General features: G+C 38.5%; 1 long non-coding RNA gene across 6 annotated transcripts in view; it reads left to right on the top strand.

Annotated features, from left to right (window-relative positions):
* Nucleotides 1–22,830, top strand: part of LOC146763892 (uncharacterized) — an 83,415-nt gene extending 60,585 nt beyond the window's left edge. For 5 of the 6 annotated variants that reach the window (XR_014951260.1, XR_014951265.1, XR_014951263.1 and 2 more), the window contains one exon: nt 1–22,830. This exon is cut by the window's left edge and continues 21,384 nt beyond it. This is a non-coding gene — a long non-coding RNA (uncharacterized LOC146763892). The other variant, XR_014951264.1, reaches the window with a different exon arrangement.

Genomic DNA, 22,830 nt, shown 5'->3' with positions numbered 1-22,830 from the left:
TGGAAAGCCACACAGATCTTCTACTCTACTTGTGACCAATCTTGGTTGGGGTTAAATATACAGCCCAGATTTTGCATTACTCAGACACAGCAGGAGTGTCTTCACATTTCTAGCAGTGGTAGTGGTTGATTTGATGAGGACCACAGACCCTTGGCAAAGGGGCTGCACCTGCACTTGCCAAACCTTCTGTTGTATTACACTGAAGTGAGTTTTTATGCTGCAGTCATGAAGGTGCTGATTTACAGAGAGGCTTTGGAATGACCAATCTGCAGAGCAGGTCTGCCTGGTAATTTTAAAGGACTAAAAAATTTTTGAAACAGGAAATTAGGAATACGCACAAGTAAAATTCCTCTCTGCTCCCTTGAGTTGCCTTAATGGCTCTGTTTTACCTCTGTATGACCACTCTTGGCTTTCTCTCCAAGTAGTGTTATTCTGTCAAAAGAAGATGGCATGTTACCCCAGACAACCACAAATTAGCAAGAAACAGAATTCTGTAATTTTTTTTTTTCACGTTCTTAAGCCCATCTGCTCAAATATGGCAATTCTCTGGTGTAAGGGCATTCAATCATTCTATATTTGGCAGGTAAAAGTCATAAAACATAGAAGTCCCCAGAAAATTCACAGCCACTCTTCCTGTAAAGAACAAAGCAGAATGATACAAGCTGTTTGCAGAAGACACATGGAAAGAGAGCAGCACATCTCTCTTTGTCTCAGCCTCCTTATCCAGAGAAACAAGGCTTCAGATGCGTTTTCAGGGAAATGTGCCAGAGGAGGCAGGGAGTGATGCTGGGGAAGCTGAGTACTCGTTATCTTAATGATGCACAAAGCCTGGAACATTTAAAAAATAGATGTAATCTTTGGAAAAACCACAGAACAGACTAAAATATATATGCTTATCTTCCAGTCTGGTCAAAAGCACTTCTTCAAAAGTATTCTTTTTCTCTGTAAAATAGAATGCTTCAATTCTGGTGAAAAGTGCCCATGAAAACCAACTGCTACCAGAATGCTATTTTTGTGAAAGAAAGCCTGTTGCTTACTTAACTGAAATCTCATGTTTTCACAGAGTTTGTGGGCTTGGCAGGTCTTTCATGAAGTAAATATTTACCTTTCTTACCACAAAGTGTCAACACTGCTTTGGGCCTAAATGTTACCTGGAATATAGTTCATTTTTATTATCTAGATCAATTTGAAAAAGTAAGAAATGACCACAATTTCAAATTAAATTTGGTAATAAAAATGAATTAATGGACATATATGTTCAGGCAGCTCACACTAATCTTCAACACTGGGTTACTTAGTACACTCATAAGTCTGTCATTAAGCCCCTAAGTGAATGTATCACATCTAAATGTTTCTTTCAATTCCAAAGCACAGGATAAGGCACTAATTTTTAGAGTTCAGATTTGTCAATGCAGACTTTATTGGACCTTCAGTCAGGTGAAGCAAGCAACAGTGAAAGAAAAGTGTCTGGCAAACACTCCTGTGGATAAGCATGCAGTAACTGTGATTTGTGGTGACAGGGTTTATATTAGATGTAAAGAGATGGAAGCCACAAATATGCCTAGTTCACCTACAGGTTTAGTGAATTTAAACAGCAGTAACTATTATCCTCAAAATCCTATCTGTTGCAAATCACCTGGGCTTTGCTTCTTAATGCCTTGATACTCATAATTCTCCTAGTAAAAACATTTAGGCAGCCAGTAAGAAGGCAGAAACGATAACGTGATTTAGGTGACTGGTTGCCCAAATGAATAACAAAAAGAGAGCAAATTAAATTAGCATTTTCCAAATAGCTCGAAGCATGAATGTAATCCTGCCAAGGTATTTGGTAGAATACTTGCAAATAATACATTTGGGGAAAGGCACATCTGGTTTCTAAGTAATTTGCCAAAGAAAAAAAAGCATAAGCAACAAGTTTATAACGTAATTTAGGGGCTTAATGATGCAGATAAGCATCTAGTGGGAGATTTATGCCTGTGTTCTTTTGAAAAATCCAAAAGCATGTCCAATTTACAAACTTAGGTTGCTAAATACTTTTAAGATTTGATCTTAGTTTCAAAACAACTACACATTTGCAAAAAAGGCCTTGACCTGGGTGAAGGTATAGCTGCACACTTTTTGCCAGTCCATGCAGTGTGGGCTGCAATGTGACACACGTTCTGTGGCAGATAGGTTCATATCCCTGCAGTTATAGCAAAACCACACTGAATTATTAATAATGGCTTGGCAGAAAAATATAAATCAATTCCTCCACAACAGCACTGGGGTTGTGAATTGAAGAGGGAACTTGTAACCCTTTAGGCTTTGCAATCTTACATAGAGAACACTCGAAATTACTATAGCAGGGTTATAAATTAAGGGGGGAAAATAGGAAATTTTTTTGTATTCTGTTTATATTGAAAAGGGGAAAAATAAAAAAGAAAAGAGGGATTTCTGGGTTTGCAGAAGAAAAATTAGGAGAGAAATTATTCTGTAATATAGACATGCTAAAAACCTAAGGGTTGCAAGGAGATTGTCACTAGAAGAATAAATTATTTCCTTCAGTAGGAGGAGCCTGATCTTGTCTTGGAAAGAAAGGAATCTTTTTTACAGCAAATTAGTTCCATTCCTTATTGTAGAGGTTAGTGTTAAAAATTTTTCACAAACAGAAATACCTCAAGAACACAATTTCTACAGAAAATCCTACATGATTCTAAACAGGAGTTAGCTGCACACAGAAACAATTGTTTGGTGGTGCAGATCCTGATTACTTCAGCGTTGCTTAAACTAATCTCTGACGTGCAGTTAAGGTAACCTGAACCATGCCATTTAAAATCAAAATGACTATCTATGCAGGCTTTTATATCTCTGCTGACAAAGCAATCATAAAGAAACAAACCAACACAAAAAGATCCAAACACTTGCTTTTTTAACAGCTAACCCTTTAATGGAAGTTTATTTCAGAAAGCCTCTGCTGTAAGAGAGAATTCACATAAGGGCACAACTTTTCTAGCCTCGTGGGCTTGTTGCTGAGTTTTTTATTTCTGGTTTTTATTTGATCGTTGTTTATTTGTTTTTGTTGGGTGTTTGTTTGGGTTTTTAGTTTGATTAATTTGGTTTTGGTTTTTATTTTTGTGAGGTTTGTTTGTTTGCTTGTTTCCTTTCCTTTTGTTTTGTTTAGGGTTTTTGTTTTGGCTCTAATTTTTATGGCTAATTTTTTAAGTTAAAGAAACCTTTCTCCTGCAACAAAAATAGATGTTTTCCCTCGGCAACTTGTTGTTTCCCTGATCAAGTCCCTCTGTGCTGACTGAGCCACCACTTCCTCCCGCTCGGTGCCAGTGTTGTCCAGCGTGATCAATAAGGGTTGGGCTGTGGGCTGGAGGTGCATTTGTAGCACACGAACATCTGGAAGTCATTCCCGGCTGGAGTGGACCGTGAACACACTAGGCAGACAGGATCCTGTAATGTCTCTCCTGTCTGAGCCTTAGCTGCCTCTGATGGCCAGATAACGAGAGCACAACTCTGAGTGAAAGTGTTTATGTGTTTATGTGACTGCAGGTATGAGCTTTTTTTGCTGCTGATTTCTTGCACACTCTGCAGACAGTGAGCAGGGATGCTGTGGGGACAGGGCAGACCCTGAGCAGTGTGACAGGGTGGTGCTAACCACCATCTCCAGTACTGTGATAACTTCCTTTTCTCCTGCCTTTTGTAGCAATGTGTTGTGCGTCATCATTAGGGCTTTCTTCCTAGAAAACATCTTTGACCTAGAACATATTTACAAGAAGGGTGTCAGCTAGCACCATCTAGCTAAGTGAAGTGATTTTTTTAAGGGTTTTTCTCTTCTAGTTAGTTTTTGAATCAGATTAGTATCTCTTGATGTAACTCACCAAACAGTTTGAAGTCCTTGCACAAATTTTAAAGCCACAGAAAGCCTTGCCAAGGTTCACACATATATATATAAACATTTGACTGCCTATGCAGTCCCACTGGACCAGAGCAGTGAACATGGGAAGTATATTCACCATGCAGCTAGAATCCCGCTGCATATGTGGTGGAGCTGCATGAGGAGACCGCGTAGTCCTCAAAAACAACCACCAAAACACTTCGCTTGCCTGTCCTCCAGTAGAGGAAGCTTGGGTATGCCTTTTGGAAGGGATTACAGAACAGTGTCTTGAGACCAGCGCTGAAAAAATTATAACTGAGCAGGCTTTGAAGGCTGCAGTTTGGTGGTACACTGAGAAATCATTTTAACTTAGGATTAGGGTTCATGACCCTTGTGACCACAGCCACTGAGCACATTACAGACTTCAGCACCTTTGTCCTTAAAAATATCTTTCAGGAACTGTCATTGCTGCTGTCATTACTCTTTCTGTTCCGTGCAATGGCCACACATTTGGCTGGTGTGCAAATGCAGCCTGGAGCCAGGGGCAGGACTCATCACCTCACTGGGCTGTTGCACCATCTCAGCAGGGATCTCCTGGATCACCCCAGCATAGCCCAGAAGAACAATGGGAAGAGAAGCCAGGCACCTCCTGCTATCTTAATTTGGACACTTGGCATGAGCTGATTAGGTGCCTTGTACCAGGAACCAGGAGCATACCTAGAGGCAGGAGTTCCAGCTGTGCTCTGGAGCTGGAACAACAACATTGGTGCATTGCAAGTTCAAGTAGCCAAGCTGCAATGTGGAGCACTAGAGAAATGAGGCCCCAAAGCCACAGAAAGGAATGAGAGTGACTAGCTGGAATCATTGCAAGGAGATCAGCTTATTAACTGGCCTGGATTATTTTCATGATTTTTTAAAAAAATCAGTTATTAAAGAATATGTCTCCTAATTTTCCAGAAAAATAACGTAACCGTATTCTGCTAGCTTTTTTAATTATTACAGGGTTGGGTTTTTTTTTTCACACATTAATATGCTGATTACTTTTTTGTTAACTAGTTAACTGTCTACTGATATTACCTGGAGAGGTGACTGGGTTATAATGGCTTGAATGAAATGTATTGGTGGTTTAAAATAAAGGAGGTGAAACACAGATATACCTGCTAGCAGCCATGAGAGAATAAAATAAAATATTTTATATTTGTGAACTAAATATCTATCTTTCAGCATTAGCTTGCATACTTTTCCTTTTCTAATCAATAAAACTGTAAAGGTATTAGTTTGAAACTATTCCAGAATCTGTTTTGTCAGAAATTAAACAGATCATTATTCCAGATTAATTATTTTCTATTCCAATTGAAGTTAGATTTTACATAAATAACTAAAAATTACTTTCTACCTTCAAATCCACTCTGGCATGAAACTCATAAACATCCAAGAGTGTGCATGAACAATAACAGAAAACAGATACTAAAAAATATTTTAAATGCTTGATAAATTTTGTTAAACAATTTAATTGGCAATAGAAACAAGAAAATGCTTTTTTAGTGTCCTACTGTAATTAGTAATGCAAAAATCAAAGGTATAAATAAAAATAATATGTCTCATTATGATGTGTTGACATCTGCTGTTATTTTAGGTATCTACTTCAGGCACTTTGCTTATTAGGACAAGTCTTTTACAACAGTTTTTGAACTAAATTCCCATAATCCTTAGTTTACTCATGTTAAGAGCCTAAATAAACCTCTCTAGTTATGGTTTAAAGGAGGTATTTTGTTTCTTTACTGCCAAAGAAAATGTTTTCTACTTCCTCTTAAAAGAATGTCAGATTGATACAACCCTTTGTGTCTAATCTACAGATGTGTTTGTACTCCTATTTCTAGATGATGATCAGCAAGAGGTATTGGCTTACAAACATTTGTGTCTAAACCCACATGCTAAATTTATTTTTATTTGAATAATTTTAGTAATGCAAAAAAGGCTTTTATAACATATGATTTAACAGTGTTGAACATTATAGGATTCTTAGGTCTAAGTTTTTAAATCAGTTGTTGAAGTGGTTCTCCAAGCTTTCATTCAAGATGACCACAGGCTAGAAGACTCATTTCAGCGTGACAAGATTTCAGAGGATAGGAATATATTTATAGCCTAAAGCATGTTTATTTAAAGCCCACTGGAAATAAAGTCAATAAAAATGTGCTAGAACAACACACTTAATTCAAATATTACATCTTGAATCCAGCACAGAAACTGTGGCTTGATACTTTTAAGATGCTCGTGTAGTGAGCCTAGTTTTTAAAAGGAAATTTTTAAACTGCAACCTGTTCAGAAGAAAAGAATGATTATGGGAGTGTAAGTGAGAAATTTCAGGCCACCCAGGGAAGTGCTCAAGTAACCATCTCTAGAAATATTCAAAAGATGTAAAGAAGTGACACTTAGGGACATGTTTTAGTGGTGGACTTGGCAAGTTTAAGTTTGCGGTTGTACTCAATGATTTTAAAGGTCTTTTCCAACCTAAATGATTCTGTAATTCTATATTTCATAGGATATTTCTAACAATCAGGATAAAAAAAGATGAGACAATGAGAAAGTGGCATCAGAAAGTCAAATGAAATTTGTTTGTTAGCATTTTGGAACAATGCCTCTCCTAAAGCTTCAATACAGTCACCTTGTTGCTCCAGGCCTTCAGGGGACAAGCCCTATTGTCAAGTCCTTTCTTAATGTGCTGGTTTCAGCACCTGAAACCAGCACCCTTAGCTTCCAGGTGGATGTTGTAAGACCTCACTCACTTGCTATGATCTGAGAAAGTGGTGCTCCTGCAACCATGTCTCACTGGGTGTCACTATCATAAAGCTCAGAGAGAGATCCCACTGGAAAACCTTCATAAGTGTTCATTATTTCCTTTAGGCCCTGGGCCACAGTCTCTTCCCAAGGAAGTTATGCACCAAGGAAGGTACAGGAAAGGATGCTGAACACCTGAGGAGGTGGAGTCATGACAGGAAACCATTACACACAAAAAGGCAAAAAGGCAGAAATTGGGGAGAGAGAGATATGAAGTGCTTGTTACACCAAGTACAGTATAGTCATGAGCAAAGAATTAACTTGTAAAGTGGTCAGCTTAGCATGGGATGAAGTCCCAGTTCAGCCAAGATGACTGAACAAGGACAAGGATACAGAGAGAGGTAGGGACTGTACTCTCATTTTGATACAGCTGCTCTCTGAAAGCAGCTTTGAGGCTTGCTTGTGTACCCATAAAATTCCTGCAAGGATCACACTGTGTTTGAAGCCATCTGGTTACTGCACCTTTTTGCCTAGTAAAGATAAACCCTTAAAATGGAGCAGCTGTCTTAAAATATTAGCACAAACCAATTTTGTAGTTTGTTTGCTCTTATATGTTTTACCTAATGTGCACAACACCAGCTGATGAAAGAACTGGTAAGGCAGAAACAAAAGCAGAGTTTGTTGTATGAAGCCTAGCAACTATTAAAGCTGTTGTGGATGAGGGTGATGAGCTACCAGTGTTTGAAGAAGACTTAAGGGCATGTTAATGCTGAACCTTCAAACAAAAAGAGCTTGTTTAACAGAGATACTACCTCTAATACATTGAATAAGCAGTTGTAAAATAGTATTGACTGAGGATTTGCTTTATAGAATGATGTATTTTTGTTTTCATAATCCTTTCAAGTTTAACAGCAACCACAAAACATCATTATGGAATTAAAATTAGTTTTTATTTTTCAGACTTAATAAAAAGTCATATTTCTGTAACTTTGAGTGGGTATAGGTTATATTTTACAGAAAATGAATTAAGCTGAAAGAAGTGTTGCAAATTCTTCATTCTTATGCTGTAATTGTGTCTTCATATTTGTGTTATCTGAATCCTTTTCCAACTGATTTCACACTGAGGCAAAAGCCATCATCAGAAGACAGGTTTTCAGATTTTTCAGTGAAACAGTGTGTGTACAGAAGTTACAGCAAAGGTGAGAGAGGTGGACCTATCTATACGGTGAACCAATGGGTATCATTGCACTACACTGCGCTCTTTGTTGTAAGCTAAGCTAACTCCTGGGGATGGGCAAACATTTTAGCCATCTGAGCAAGTGGCTAAACCTTCTATATTTCTCTACATTTTATTGTGCCAGCCTCAGCAGCTAATCCTTCACCAGCATTTCCAACATGCTGGATAAGTTGAATATGGTGTGTGAAGGGTGATAAAAATTTCCCATGATATGAACAACACAGGCAAGAGGAGAAAACCCCACCCTTAGAACAAAAGTGAGCTTAAAGATGAGTATCTGTTTTCAACTTTGTCTTTTTTATTTTTTTGAAAATCTGGAAGAAGAGTGCTTTTCTCCCTGTTCATGTTTGTGACTGCATGAAGATATTGTAGTTGTCATTCAAGGACAGTGACAAGCATCTGAGCTACAGAAGGATCACAAAACAAGACTGTGCTGTCACACAGTTCAGTAAACCTGGGCATTGTTATCTGTGTCACTTTTAAAGCAACTGAAATTTCTCACTTGGAATTTTATTACCTATGGTAATGTAAATTCTATGCAAATAATTTATATATTAAAATCTATTTTAAAAAAAGTCTGTATTTTTCAAGGCTTCCTCTGATTCTTCCAAGTGTGTTGTCATTGCTATAGCAAAACTTTCCTGATGTCATGAAGAAGAGAAGGAGGAAATAGGTCTGCTCAGTGGATGAGTGATCCAAATGCTTCATGTTCATCAAGCACATAGTCCTCCACGTCAACCATTACAAGTGCCATTCAGAACAGTTTTTGCAAGTGGGATTTTCCCTGCCTTACAACGAAGTTTCTGTGTTGAATACTGCTGGGATCCCTGCCCCACCCTGTTAGCTGGCTTTCCCTACTCCTTTCAACACTAGTCTGCTTGCTTAAGCAGTTTCGATTTTGCCAGCATTTTGCTTGTGGCAGCCAATATTTGCTTGCAAAAGTTCAAACTTTTGCTAATGGTGATGGAGCCTGTCCTTTGCTTCACTGATTGGAAATTTCCAGGCTGTGGATAGACCTTTACAGGCCCCAAACAGCTGCAGCTCATAACTGGACTGTATTTGCTGCTGGTCTGGCTTGTTGCTGGCAAGGAGGAGGATATTAAAATCCTATAAAGATACTATCAAATTAGGAAATACTGCACAGTATGCTTTTGTTTCTTTTAAAGATGAAGAAACCAGATGAGAGAGGACTTAAGCTCCCTCTGTGCATATATGCAGAATGGAAAGAAATTAGATTTAACTGACCTCTTGATGACAGTACTTGATATTTGACTATATTTAATCACATATAGAAAAGACAATTGCACTTTTCAACAGCTGCTGTTGCTCTGAGCTTCAAGGGGCTAGCAAAAAGATTAGGTCTGGGATGGGATTTAGTCCCTCTGCCTCCCTCCTCTCCAAAATCTGCATTTTTCATGATTTTTGGAGTTCCAGGGGGAAAACAAAACAAAACAAAACAAAACACTTTCTTTACTGTGTTCAAAACTTTACTGCTGTTTCAATTATGTCATGGCAGTATAGGTGGAAGCAGATGGCTGGGAAAGAAGCCAGGCCCTGCAGGTGTGACAGCATACATCACCAGCTTTGGGATCCCACATCAGTGGGGCTCATCTTCACCCAGCCATGGAGGAAAGGCCTCACCGACTTCCCAAGTTAGACTGAATAGCAGTATTTTATTTAGTATTTTATACTTTTTCAAAGTTTCAGCCCAGTTTCAGGAAGACAACTGACCACAGGACTGGATATCTGGCAGATTTTAGCAGCCTCAGTACACAGAGAGCAAGGTGGGATGATTAAGTGGACTGAACTCTCTCCAGCCCTAAAGGAGATTTTTTCTGCACGGGTTCACATCCCAGTGTTAGAGAGCTCTGATCTGCCCAGATGTGCCAAAGGTAGGATGTTAGAGATGTGACACATGTAAAGACTGCCTTTCCAACCTAGACAAGTTGAGGGATGATTTCTGATTTTGACTTAAGCGTCCTTATCTTCCTGATAATTCTCTAAATATGTCCACTTCAGAGTGTCACTGACTAATTAAGAAATATAGAATAAAATGTATAACTTTACCAGGATGTGCTTAATATTGCCAATCAATATTTTAATTAAAATGTTAATTAAATAATTACTTCTCTTGGTCCTGTTTCACTATTAAGATTCAATATGCTTTACATAAAATCTTAGACTACCATTTAAAAATTATTAAAATTTAAAACCAGTCTTTTGGAGGGGAAACAGGTAGGATATTCCAGCAACTAGCACTACACTTTACACATATGTAAAGACATCAGTTTTAAATGTCCAGATTAGAAGAAGCAGCTACCCCAACCATCCTCCTCAGAAGCTGAGAGAGCAAGACAGCTAGGAGCTGCCCCAGGCCTCTTTTGCCCAGCCCAATTCTCTTGATATCTCTGACCCTCCAAGAGGAAACCCTAATATCAGAGAAATGCAGCCAGGTGCCCTCCTCCCAAGCTTGACAAATTCTTTTCTCTCTCCTAAGTAGTGGTTGTTCTGGTTCCTTAGCAACAAAATGAGAGAAAAATTTGAGAAAACAGAAAGGAAACCACCCTAACCTCCAACAGTGACATGGCCCAATATTGGTGAAAATAGCCTCTTTGAAAAGGTTATTGAAATTATTAGATATTTAAAAATCAGCTTTATAAGGAAAGGTAATTTGTACAAACCTAAACTGCAAATGCAGTAAGGGAAGTTGTCTAGTTTCCCTTGTTAGATGTGTGTGTCATCAATTGTGCATGGGGAGTATCTCTTTTAATTTTAAGCTGCAAAATGCACAAAAGGAAGGAAGTAGCTCAAATTACTTTCCCACCACAACACTGAGAAGGCCCAATGAGCTTCTGTGAAGTGGAGCAGCCTGTGTCTCAGCCTTAGGGCTTCTAGGTAAACCTTCAGAACATTTCGTTCTCACTGGAACTCACAACTCTGCTATATTACAAGCATTAAATCATCCTTCCATTTGTTAAGCCAGTTAAATGCTCTTTTTAAAATGATCACTGGGAATATTTGTCTACACACATGAGCTATTCAGAAACACATCACTTATTCTGATTCCTACTGGGAGTTCTCATTGCATAAAGGCATAGGCACAAGCAACTTTGCTTCTTTTGAAAATAAACTTTCTGATTTAAATTGTGCTCATAGCTTTGCATGTAAAATAGATGCAGTTGCACATTTCACAGCCATGTAGATACTGATGTGCAGCGAAATAACTTGACATAAATCATATGGTCAAGAAACATCCCAGTGTTATTCCCATGCAAATATTGGCATTTTGTCCCAGACTATGTAATTACTTCTGTACTTAGATTTTTACATAAACTACAACTCAAACTTTATCCTTTCACAAATGCACTTTAATTTTTACTTTGATAATTATGAGATTTTCATAATTATAAATAAAGTGCATTAGGGAAAAAAGAACATTTAATGACCTTAAAACAAACTGACAAAATAATATTGGTTCAAGAAATATCTTTTGACAACAATGCATGATTCAGTTCTGGTGCTGATTATCACAGGAAGTTCCCGAGGCCAAGAGCATGCCAAGACTATTTAAAAAGATTGGATATTAATGCAAATAAAAACCACCCCAAATGGTCATTCTTGGTTATTGTCAAAATATTGGAATCTTGTCACCCAGCTTAAAACAATCTCTCTTGTAAGAGCAAAAGGTGGGCCCTATGTTTGGAGATGCAGTCTAGAGACTAAATATTTGGTTGCTTTCCACATTACCTGCTCAGAAAGCATTTATTCTTCTATGAACAGCTTCCCCAGGCCACCCCATAAGACTGATTTTTCCTGCTGCTTTTTCTTCAATCACAGAAATTCTTTTCCTGAGGAAAAGAGAATCAATAACAGATATTCTTTCAGTGTTATCAAATCTCCAACAATGCAATATGGACTAAAAGTTTGTTTTGGTAATGCATGGGAAGCTTATTAAGCTCTATTTATGCAAGCCCTACATAAATCGGTTGTGAAAGTCAAGTCCATAGTAATGTTTAAAGTTGAGCAAAAGGTTTATTTTTTTTTTGTTGTTTTGTTTTGTTTGTTTTAGTTTTGAGCAGGTATTTAAAAAATCTGCAGAGTTTTGAATAAAATGTAATAGATATGAACACCCATATTTAGATCCGAATATTGGCTGCAGTCTGAAATTTCTTGAGAAAACAGAAAACACTTGTAAGGCTTCATTTTAGATCCCAAGCCTAGATATCTGATCATATGTTGTAACTTAGCTTCTGTCTAGGAGTGGTGGGCAGGAGTGGGTGCTGTGAGCATTCACATGTCCAGGGCCTGGCGATCGACTCTGCGAGCTTTGGGGTGCAGAAGGCTGGTGGTGAATCCTCCCATGCTGCTTTCTGCCTTCACTGAGTGCCAACCTAAATAAAACACCCCCACATGTGGTTTATAGGAGCAAAGAGAGGCTGCCCTTGCCTCACAGTGACTGTCCTTGTGGCCCTGTCCCTAAAGAACCATGCTGAAGTGTGAGGACTGTTGTTCTTCACATCTTGAGCATTGGGGCTGCCTGTTTCACAGTTTAGTTAAATCATAATTCATTCAAGTTATACATAAGCCATATGAAATTATACAAATCTCCTACCTAATTTTACTAGACAAACCATTTTGGTGGGAACTTAATGGAAAATGGAAGTACAATACAAAATAAAGACAGCTATTTGGCGAGTGATTTTTTTTTGTGGTGAATGACTGTATTCCTTGAGTAATGCTTTAACTGAAAAATGTGCAGCAAGATTTACATTTTTAATAACTAATAATTGCTTCCATGTTAATGCTCATTTTCCATGTTTTTCCTGTTCATTTCCCATTTTTCTCCTTTCCTCTTCATCATAAAATTTTTTCTATGAAGAAAAATATGATGGATGTGCTCTGACTGGGAATATGCAAAAGGCAAAAAGGAAATCACAATTCAGAAAAAATTGAAAAAAAAAAAAAAAACAAGCTTACTGAAGTTTGAAAAATTCAGTTAAGATCTAATTGCCATTCCAAAAATTTACTTTATTTTTGTCACTTGTTCTTTCATGTTGCTACTAGCCATTTTAGATCCAGGGTATCAGTCTCTGGTGAGCAGAAATTCATGGCATTAATGACTCTGTTTTTATTGGAATTCTTAAATTTATACATTCACAAATGAGATGTAGTCTTGGTTTCAGAACTTGACTGTTTCACTAGTATTTAGTCTGAACCAGAACACAGAGGAACAAAAAGTCAAGCATACATTTTATGGTTTCCACCTTTCTCTTTGTTCCTGGAAGCCATGAATTATTGTCTCCTCACGCTATTCATGTGATGATCTAAAGACAACCTAAGCAGATATGAGCCCACGGGAACATATTGCACACTGAGGGCTGTGTCATCTCAGCTTAGTGTAAGCACAACATCGGGGAAAAGTGGAAGTGTCTGAGATGGCCTCTCCCTGACATTTCTTGTTTACAAGAAGCAAGTTTCTCTGATTTGCTGTTTCATAGGAGTACAGTGGTGGCAAGCAGACCTTTTCAGCAGCTGAATGCCTTGGATGCTTACAGAAAACTTCAAAAAGCACCAGAATTTACTCAACTTTTGTACAAAAGACTTCAGCCTCAGACCTAAAAACATTCTATGGTGGAGGATGTAGTGCTGCCTGCATCCATGTGAGCTGAACCATGCTAATTGCTTTGGCTGACAAATGAGGCTTTTGAGGAATTTTATTGCTGTTTCTTCCCACCTCAGATAACAGCATGTGGCCTTGAAGACCTCCTTTCTCACTGCTTTGAGAAAGGTTGCAAAGCTGTGCTAGTATCACTAGAAAGAACACAGTGTCATTATAGAACAAGGCTTGACACTAAAATATGAGGCTGTGAAAGCCTGTCATTTGCAAGGCTGCAATATGCACTAATGTAGTGAAAGAGAGAGCAGCTTAGATGCTATGGTGGCAATGTGCACTTACTGTACTTCTCTGGTCTGGAAAGAGACCACAACACTTTATTTTGACAAGGGATAATATACATCTTTGAGAGTGACTGTGAAACAAAATTTAGCTTGAGATGTCAAGCAGTCCAACATGCAACAGAAAGCTGCTAACATCTGCTTAGGTGTCATGTTTTCTTGTGTGAAACATACATCTCAGATTGTAGCAGCAATCTTTTCAAGAGTTGCACTATTTCAGAAGAGAAACACCATCTAAGGTAGAACATTGTCTGTTTATTTAAAAGAAAATTAGGAACCAACAATGTATTATTCACAGTCTTCAGTGTATCCTGAGAATCTTGTGTGTTTCTTTAACTGCTATAAATACAGATTCAGCTTGCCACACACAGAGAACTTCATCTGAATCTTGTCAGATGAGTACATTATTTACATTTCATCCCATCTTAAAATGTGGCTTTCTCTTTTGAGCTTTTAAGTGCAGTAGCAATGCCACACTAACACAAGCATGTGTTACTACATTGTGGACTGTATCCTGTGGACTACAGTGGTGTCAAATGGGAAAGCCTTTACTTTTCAAGTAGTATTTGGACCTTCCTCAAAACAAAAACCAGGATCAATCTTCTTATATTAAAAAAAAAAAAAAAAATCAGGATGTCAACCTGCATCAATTAATCAAGTGTCCTTACTTCTGTTGTCTTGATCTTTCCCATTTTCTGTATGAGTAACCTAAAATCATGCATGTAATTATCTGACAGTTATTTCAATAATACAAAAATAATTTTAGCAGTCCCTTTCCCCTTTTATGACTGGAATCTTGACCCTAGTCTATGGCTCCATCTCAGAGCATGGAGCATATATATTACTATTTTTAGCTAGATTCTGACTTTTTTTTTTTTTCACAGATACACAAAATGAAGAAGTCTGTTTGTTTCCGTCTCTATTTTTTTTCCAAGTGTAAACTAAACAACTGCTTTTACATCTCTTGTTGGTTAGCAGCCAATGTAAATGCTTATGCTAGGAGAACAAGCACATTTCCTGCCGTTAAGGCTTTTTTGTTTATCCTAGAGCTACTCACTGCCACTGCCTGCCCCTGACAGACTATTAACCCCTGTTTCTAGCAGGAATACCAGATGTGGGTTTCTTAAGCAAATTATTGGTTATTTCACCACATGTCGTTTTTACATTTAAGTGCTTCCAGCCTCTCAGAACATTCCACAGAAACAACATCACATTTTCCTTCAACCTGTTAATTAGCATAATTATTTATCAGCCTGAAACCACAGCTAGAGTTTGTTAAGCAGCTGACAGATATGCACTGGGTAGTGGCCCAAGAGACTAGAAAGAGTGATGAGAGGGAGGCTGTGGGAAGGCATGCTGTTTGCATTTATCTCCACCACCTCCTCTGAAGACCTCTCCAGCTGATATGACACATCCCTCTTTCATGCTGCAGGCAGAAGAGGTTATAACTTCTCTGCCAAGTTCTACCCAGCTGTAACAAGGAGATCTGGCTCCAGATGATCACCCCAAAAAGAGGTGATATGAGAAATATGCACCCTCTGCTGTCTCTGGTAAAGTCCGATCCTCCCCTTGGATTGATATGTTCTTTCTGTATTTATCTAATCTCCCTCACTGAAAGGAATGATAAGATTGCAACATTTGTAAAACCTCTAGGATGTGTTTTCTTCAGTCAGCATTAACCAAGAGGGTCTTTGTCCAGCTTTGTGCAAGCAACATTCATCCCTAGGTCCAAAAAAAACCAAAAAAAAAAAAACCAAAAAAAAAAACCTTGCTGAATAATATCTTGGAATAAGCAGTCCAAACTACTCATTTTATCCAAGAATAGGTGAAATGAAAAATTGGTTGATATATTTAAAATGCTCTATCCCTTATGCATAGGGTCTGAATCTGGGCACTAGACGTGTTTCCGTAGGTGCCTCTGTGGGGTGGATGGCACTCAACTTTTGACAGGTTATGCAATTTTCTACCTGAATGTGTCTAGGCTGCTTTTATGGCTCTATCAAGTGCTGTACTTCTGCCAGCAGCTGTACTGTGGTTTTGCATACCTCGTAATTGACAGGATTTAATGTGAAATTTATTAATGGTGGTATGGAATAGTTATGAATAAGTTTCTAAGTGGCTACATTTGGCTATGAGCTGCAGTGGAGTCTATTTTTTTTTTCAGTCAGACTTCAGAAAAATATTACTTGGCAAATGAACTAGAATGTTCTGTGACCGCAGTTCAAATATGCTGGTTTTCCTAAAAATATTCAGGACATCCAATTATATTCCCAAACATTCCAGTTCATTTGCAAGACTAGAGATATAGTAGAAAGTATCCAAGACTAGATTACTCTGATCATATGCTTTCATGAAGTGATCTGTGAAGAGAAACTCAAATCACCTGGGCTGTCAGCAGAATTTCTCACAGTGTTTGCCAGTCTTTTTTCCATAGTGACCACTTCCTAACTATTTCATTATATCTTCCATTTTATCTTGTATCTTTTTATGTGCGTGAAAAAGAGTTGAAGGGGCTTTTTACCACAGGAAAAGCTACAGCTCTTATATTATTACTTATCATGGGTACAAAGTTGCCTAGGCTTATGTTTTAATATACTTAAATAAAGCAATAAAACATTATTAATGTTTGTAATTTAAGATAAGTTTAGTGAATGCAAGTATTTACTGCAATATTTCAGCTAAGAGGGACAAATTCAATTTGATTGTCTTTCTCTTTGTTTTCAGCACACCAACAACAATTTTAAATATTTTTAAAAATTAAAATACTATTTCAAAAATATTTTCTCTAAAACCTTTCAGAACCAGTAGAAAAATATGTATTATGATTTTAAGTCCTCCCACCTGGATGCCATTTTTTTTTTCAGGGGGTGTAGGATTTTTGTGGACTTCAGAAAGTGGAAAGCCAAAGCAATTTAGAACTAGAAACTCAATAAAACAGCAGCTGGTTTCATGCCCTAAATACCCCTCAACTCTTACTGTTCCAGAGAGATACTTGACTATTAAGTAGGGTTGAAAAGTTCGGAAGAGGCACTGCATTATTTGATACTGTACAAATTACCATCCTAATTAATACTCCTATTTATTTGTAAAAGGCCCTAAAATGTAGTTTATAACATTTAACTCTTGTTTCTCTCTAAGAAACCAGGCAGGTAGCCTGCATAGCAGCCTCGAGCTTACTGGTGAACTGTTCAGTATCCTTTTTAGGTGGCTGTTGCTTGACCTCCACTTTTGAGTAAGTGCAATATTGCTGTTTTGGATAACTGGTGCTCTGTCAGCCTTGCTGAGCTCAGCTGGCACCCTGCTTGTGTTTTGCACGACTTCTGTTTTGCTAAGTTATGGCTTTCATCTATTTCTCCAAGGCTGTGCTGTTCTGATCTTCTGTCCCTAAGATAAGAGTAAAATATCGTTCTGTTCTACTATCCTTATCAAGTGAATAAAATGCTGTTCTGTTTTACTTTCTACTGTCCTTATCACCTCAAAGCTATTTAAATTTTGGGGTTTGTGTGTGTGCTCTTAAGTTATTATAGGCCCTCATCTCTGCTGGAATGTCAGAGAACAACATTGCTGCAGCAACTGCAATGAAGGATGGTGGTTGCACATGCAGGTTTGGTGCTGGTGCAGGCACTCGAGCCCCTTGTGTCCCAGCCACTCTGCCAGCTCTGGCACCCTCTGCATCCCTCCCTTTGCTGCATGTGTCAGGGGCTCTGCTTCATGGCCAGTTATGAAGTAAAGTGTTTCCCAGGTGGGTTTGCAGCTGATGTAAAGCCTTTGCTCTTGAGAAACCTGAACTGGTGCTTTGTTAAAGAGACCAGCAGTTGTCAAACTGGTATTTATATGCTAGATCTCAAGTGAGTTCTTGCTTCTTATATTTTTTTACATGTCTTCCTGCAGCACTTTCCCAGTGGAGGAGTCCAAATAGGCAAGGCTGGGTGTGCCACATGTCCTGATTATCTGTGTGCTAGAATCCTAATGAAACCCAGGTAACCTAATGGCAATCCCAATGGCTAGCCTCTTATTTGTGAGCCCACCTGATTTTAGCATTGCAGAACACCTTTGAATCTATCCAGGAAAGCAGTGAATGAATTGTATGACTATTTAATTTATCTCCATTTTAAAATTCAGATCTACAGAGGCTTAAATAAATAAATAAATAAGAGTTCTGATCATGGGTGCATATCTGGTTGGCACGGCAGGAGACAAATTGATGGAGGGAGAGCAGTGGATGTTGTCTGCCTTGACTTCAACAAGGCTTTTGACACTGATTCCCATAACATCCTTACAGGTAAGCTCTGGAAATGTGGGTTGGAGGAATGGACGGTGAGGTGGATCGAGAACTGGCTGAATGGCAGAGTTCAGAGCGTTGTGATCAGCAGAGCACAATCCACTGGAGACCAACAGCCAGCAGCATTCTCTGGGATCAGTACTGGAGCCAGTCTTGTTCAACTTGTCTATCAATGACCCAGATGAAGGGATAGGATGTACCCTCAGCAAGTTTGCCGATGGCACTAAACTGAAGCAGTGGCTGATCCACCTGAAGGCTCTGCTGCTGTTCTGTGGGACCTTGATAGGCTGGAGAGTTGGGCAGAGAGAAACTTAGAGTTCAGCAAGGGCAGGTGTCAGGTCCTGCAGCTGGGCAGGAACAGCCCCAAGTGCCAGCACAGGCCAGGGGTTGTTCTACAGAGCAGCTCTGGGGAGAAGGACCTGGGACTCTTGTGGATCACACCCTGTCCATGAGCTGGCAGAGTGCCTGTGGCCCGGAGGGCCAAGGGTGTCCCGGGGTGCCTCAGGAAGGGCCTGGCCAGAAGGTCGAGGGGTTGTGCCTCTGTTTGGCCTTGCTGAGGCTGCATCTGCAGTGCTGTGTCCAGTTCTGCTCCTCAGAAAAAGAGAGACAAGGAGCTTCTGGAGAGTGTTCAGCAGAGATTGACAAAGATAATTTGCGGTCTGGAGTATCTCTCTTTTGAGGAGAGACTGCAGGAACTGCACCTATTTAGTCTGGAGAAGAGAAGACTGAGAGATACATAAATATCTGAAAGGTGGGTGCCAGGAAGATGGTGCCAGGCTTTTTTCAGTGGTGCCCAGTAACAGGACAAGGACCAATGGCCATAAACAAAATCACAAGAAGCTGCACCATTACATGAGTGTGAGTTTCATGAGGGATGTCAGAGCACTGGAACAGGCTGCCCTGGGAATTTGTGGAGGCTCCCTCTCTGGAGACATTCAAACCCACCTGGATAAATTTCTGTGTAACCTATCTATTTATTGAATGGTGTCAAATTTCCTGTGAACTCTTGAGCTATTCAGAAAAGAATAAGAACCAGCTCTGATCCAATCCCAAAATCAGAGATGCCACTGAAACTGGCTATAGTGAACTTACTTGTTATATCCTTTTGCTCTGTACTCTCTGGATTTGGCTAGCAGCAAAGTTCTGAAGTGGTGAGATGAAGGTTAAGAGGTCTAACAAAAAAATCAGATTATATTTTCTCTAGGTCACCCTGCAGGAGGTTGGATAATCTCCAGACATCCCTTTCAACTCTAATAATTATTTGATTCTGTATTTCTCTGATGTACTGCTTTTATCATCATCGGATGTTTGCAAATTCTGCTCTACTTAGCAACCACCAGAGCCTATGAGAGTGTGAAAAATTAAAAATTTCCTTATGTGACACTCACCTTCACAGACATGTATGAACATAACAATGTCAGTTTGGGTACAGGGATGTGTGATGTCAGGGTGCAAGCCCTGACTGGCAGCACTCTTCTTTTGAAAACCCTTAGGGGAAGATGTACTTTATGCCAGCAAATTGATGCATCTGCCAGAACTATTCCTTTACTCAAAATAGGGTTTTGGCACTTCTTTGCAAGTAATTGTCTCTGTGTTGGACATGATTTAGTATACTTCCACTCATGCAGGTAATGAACTCTTGAAGTAATTTTCCATGAAACTGCTTCTAATATTTTCTGTAGACCTGTGGAGTTACAGTAGTGACACATTAGAGTCAGGCTTTCTTACATATAATATTGTCTAGCTTTATTTGATTATATTGCAATATATTATGCTATATTTTCTTTTCTGGACAGAGACAGGAAGTGTAGCTGAAGCAATGAGGATGAAAACTACCCAGACTGAGAAGCATGGCTTTGGTTCATTTTGTCATGGCTCTGTGACAAGAGATCCCTTGTAATCTACAGGTCTGTGGTGCATGTTTAGAAGGGAAATATTAACTTTGCAGTATTTTAATTCAAAGTTAAATATTCAGATTAGTATAAAGAAGTCTCCTTACAACAAATGTCAGGATCATTCTGATTTTCTTTATCAGAAGTGTCACAAAAATGTCGCCATTTTGTAACCCTACATACAATAGCTGAATGACCCCAAAATGCCACAACATTTCATCTCAATAAGGTGGCCTTAGTGATCTGACATGAAGCATTAAGGCATTTTGGATTAATGGGAATAATTTAAAAATCATATTTTTATGACCCATGTGAAGAAAAATAAGGTTCCCAGAGTTAACAATGGGTTGTACTTAAAAGTTGGAAGTTTTTACACCTTTGCTCTAATTCATTTTAGTGTGTAGTATTCATAAAAAGACCATATACTTAAAGAGGAACTGATGGAAAATCTCATCTGATTTTTTTGTTAGACCTCTTAACCTTCTTCAGAGTACTTAAAAAGTTTTGCTGCTAGCAAAATCCAGAGAGTACAGAGCAAAAGGATATAACAAGTAAGTTCACTATAGCCAATTTTAGTGGCATCACTGATTTTGGGGTTGGATCTGGGCTGGTTCTTATTTTTTTGTGAATAGCTCAAGAGTTCACAGGAAATTTGACACCATTCAATACATAGATATAAGAACAAAATCAGTTTCCCATGCAAAAAAATATTTAGGAACATTTCTATCCATAATCTGAAGGAAAGTAGAAGCTTGTCAGCCAAAGACAAGACATGAGAGATTTCTGCCAGAAAAAAAGTAGCAATATTTTTTTTTTTCAATTCAAACACTACTTTAAACTCATCTGGGGTTTTGAAATCTTTTAGAAAATTTGTGGTGTATCTGGACAAGCTAGAAAAAAAAGTCAAAACATATTCTAGGACCTGATAAAAAGGCTTCATGGATTTAAAGGAGTGGTATCTTTGATATCTTTTTACAGTATAGTAATATTTTTTAGGATAAGTATGTCTGTAATGCTTAATTAAATTTTCTTACAAACATAAAACTGACCAAATTATGCTTCACTGGGGGAAATTCATAGAGAGGCTGGTAAACTCAATAGACTAACCTATAAAATCAGCTAAATCAATTCAGTTTTGCCTACCAGTAATTTAGAGGAGAGGTTGAGTACAGTTGGCTCCAACCTAGGTAAAGTGACAGTGTGGAAATATAGGAAACCAAAGTCTCACCAATCAATAGAGTGACTCAGAAAATATTGCCACTGAATTATGATTCTCTAAGCAGGCTACTCACTGTAAAAGAAATTCTCTCTAAGCCTTGTGTCAATACAGAAACAGTGTTTTTACTTTAATTCCTCTTGCAATGACCTCAATGTTAAAACAGGTTTCTGAGGTAGAAACCCAGGATATTTCTTGAGGTTGCATTTTTTTTCTTTAGGACTTGTACAGCCTTTCCTTTGTGTATATGCCTTTTTATTTTTTTAACTTCCATGTATTTTCAGGAAGTGATATCATATGAACATGCTGGTAAAATTAGCCTGGGGCTTTTACTACATTTATATACAACAAAAGAAATCTTTGTCAGTAATTACTTGTAAACGTATTATTGGTCCCTTGTAATTGTGTAGCCAATGATCATGGCAGAAAAACAATAATTTTATGTAGTTATGACTAAATGCCAGTACAACCCTCATATTATCAATAATCAGTGTAATAAAGCTGGCTTATTGTTCTAGCATTAAAAAGTCCCAGTATGTACTTGAAGCTTTTGTTAGCTGGAGCTGTGTTTCAGCTTAATATAATTTCTGGCAATACCAAGATAATAAAAAATTACTGGCTTTCATATGATGCACATATGCTTGAATGGACAGCCTCTGGTTTTCAGGCTGTCTCATTAGTAAAGCTGGCTTCTTCAAAAATGACTTGGATTTTAATAAATCTGTGTCTGTGTGTATTCTTTTCTCCAGAGACCTTTCAAAAAATATCTGGCACATACAATGTATCACCATTTTTTTTTTCCAATCGAGTGCAATGGGATTTTATTTACTGGAATGTATAAAAGAGGCTACTTTGAAACATATATATTTGCCATAAATGCCAAATAATTTTGGTCAAAGAAAAGTTTGGTTGTTTGTGGAACTTCAGGATCTAAGTCTGAACGTTATACTCACATATTTCTTTTTCTGCAATGGAAGGATATTTTCTAGTAGTGGGTAACACTCAATTTTGATAAATTTAGCCCTACACTGAAAGTTTTTCCAAATTCCCAGGGCAAATTGAGATTTATTTTTTGTGGGGAATGCTAAAAGATGATTTAATTTATGTTTGCCATGCTTTACAATGCTCAAAGAGGACTGATGGTGAGGACAGTAGCACAGAGTGGCTTTTCCAGAGAGATCAGTCCCTGAGCACAGCTGCCCTGCTGCTGAAGACTTTCCCATGCCCAGAACTGCCAGCATGAGCACTGCTATGGGGCAGCTCTCTGGGCTTCCAAGCACAAACGCTGCTGGGAGTTGGGCAGTCCTCACCAGCAGTGCCCACAGGAGGTTTGCAGCACAGAGGACAAGGAATTTCTGTAAATGGACAGCTGTGCAGCCTGTGCAGCTTGTCTTTACCAAGTCTCTGTCAGATCTCAAAAGAAATTACACTATCCAATGATTTGGGCACAAGCCCACCACTTCACTCCTGCTTAATTTAAAACTTTTCTTCTACCACCACACTGGTCCTTGGCCATTGTACTAGCCTGTGTTCTTCCACAGGTGAAGCAGGCGTAATAATGAATTTGTATCAACTTGAGAAGGAGGCATGTGTATAAGAGATTTTGCA

The sequence above is a fragment of the Lonchura striata genome, chromosome Z (assembly GCF_050655825.1).
Source record: "Lonchura striata isolate lonStrDom1 chromosome Z, ASM5065582v1, whole genome shotgun sequence".
NCBI classification, from domain to species: domain Eukaryota; kingdom Metazoa; phylum Chordata; class Aves; order Passeriformes; family Estrildidae; genus Lonchura; species Lonchura striata.
The sequence above is the reverse complement of the archived record's forward strand: the minus strand, read 5'-3'. Positions and strand labels throughout refer to the sequence as shown.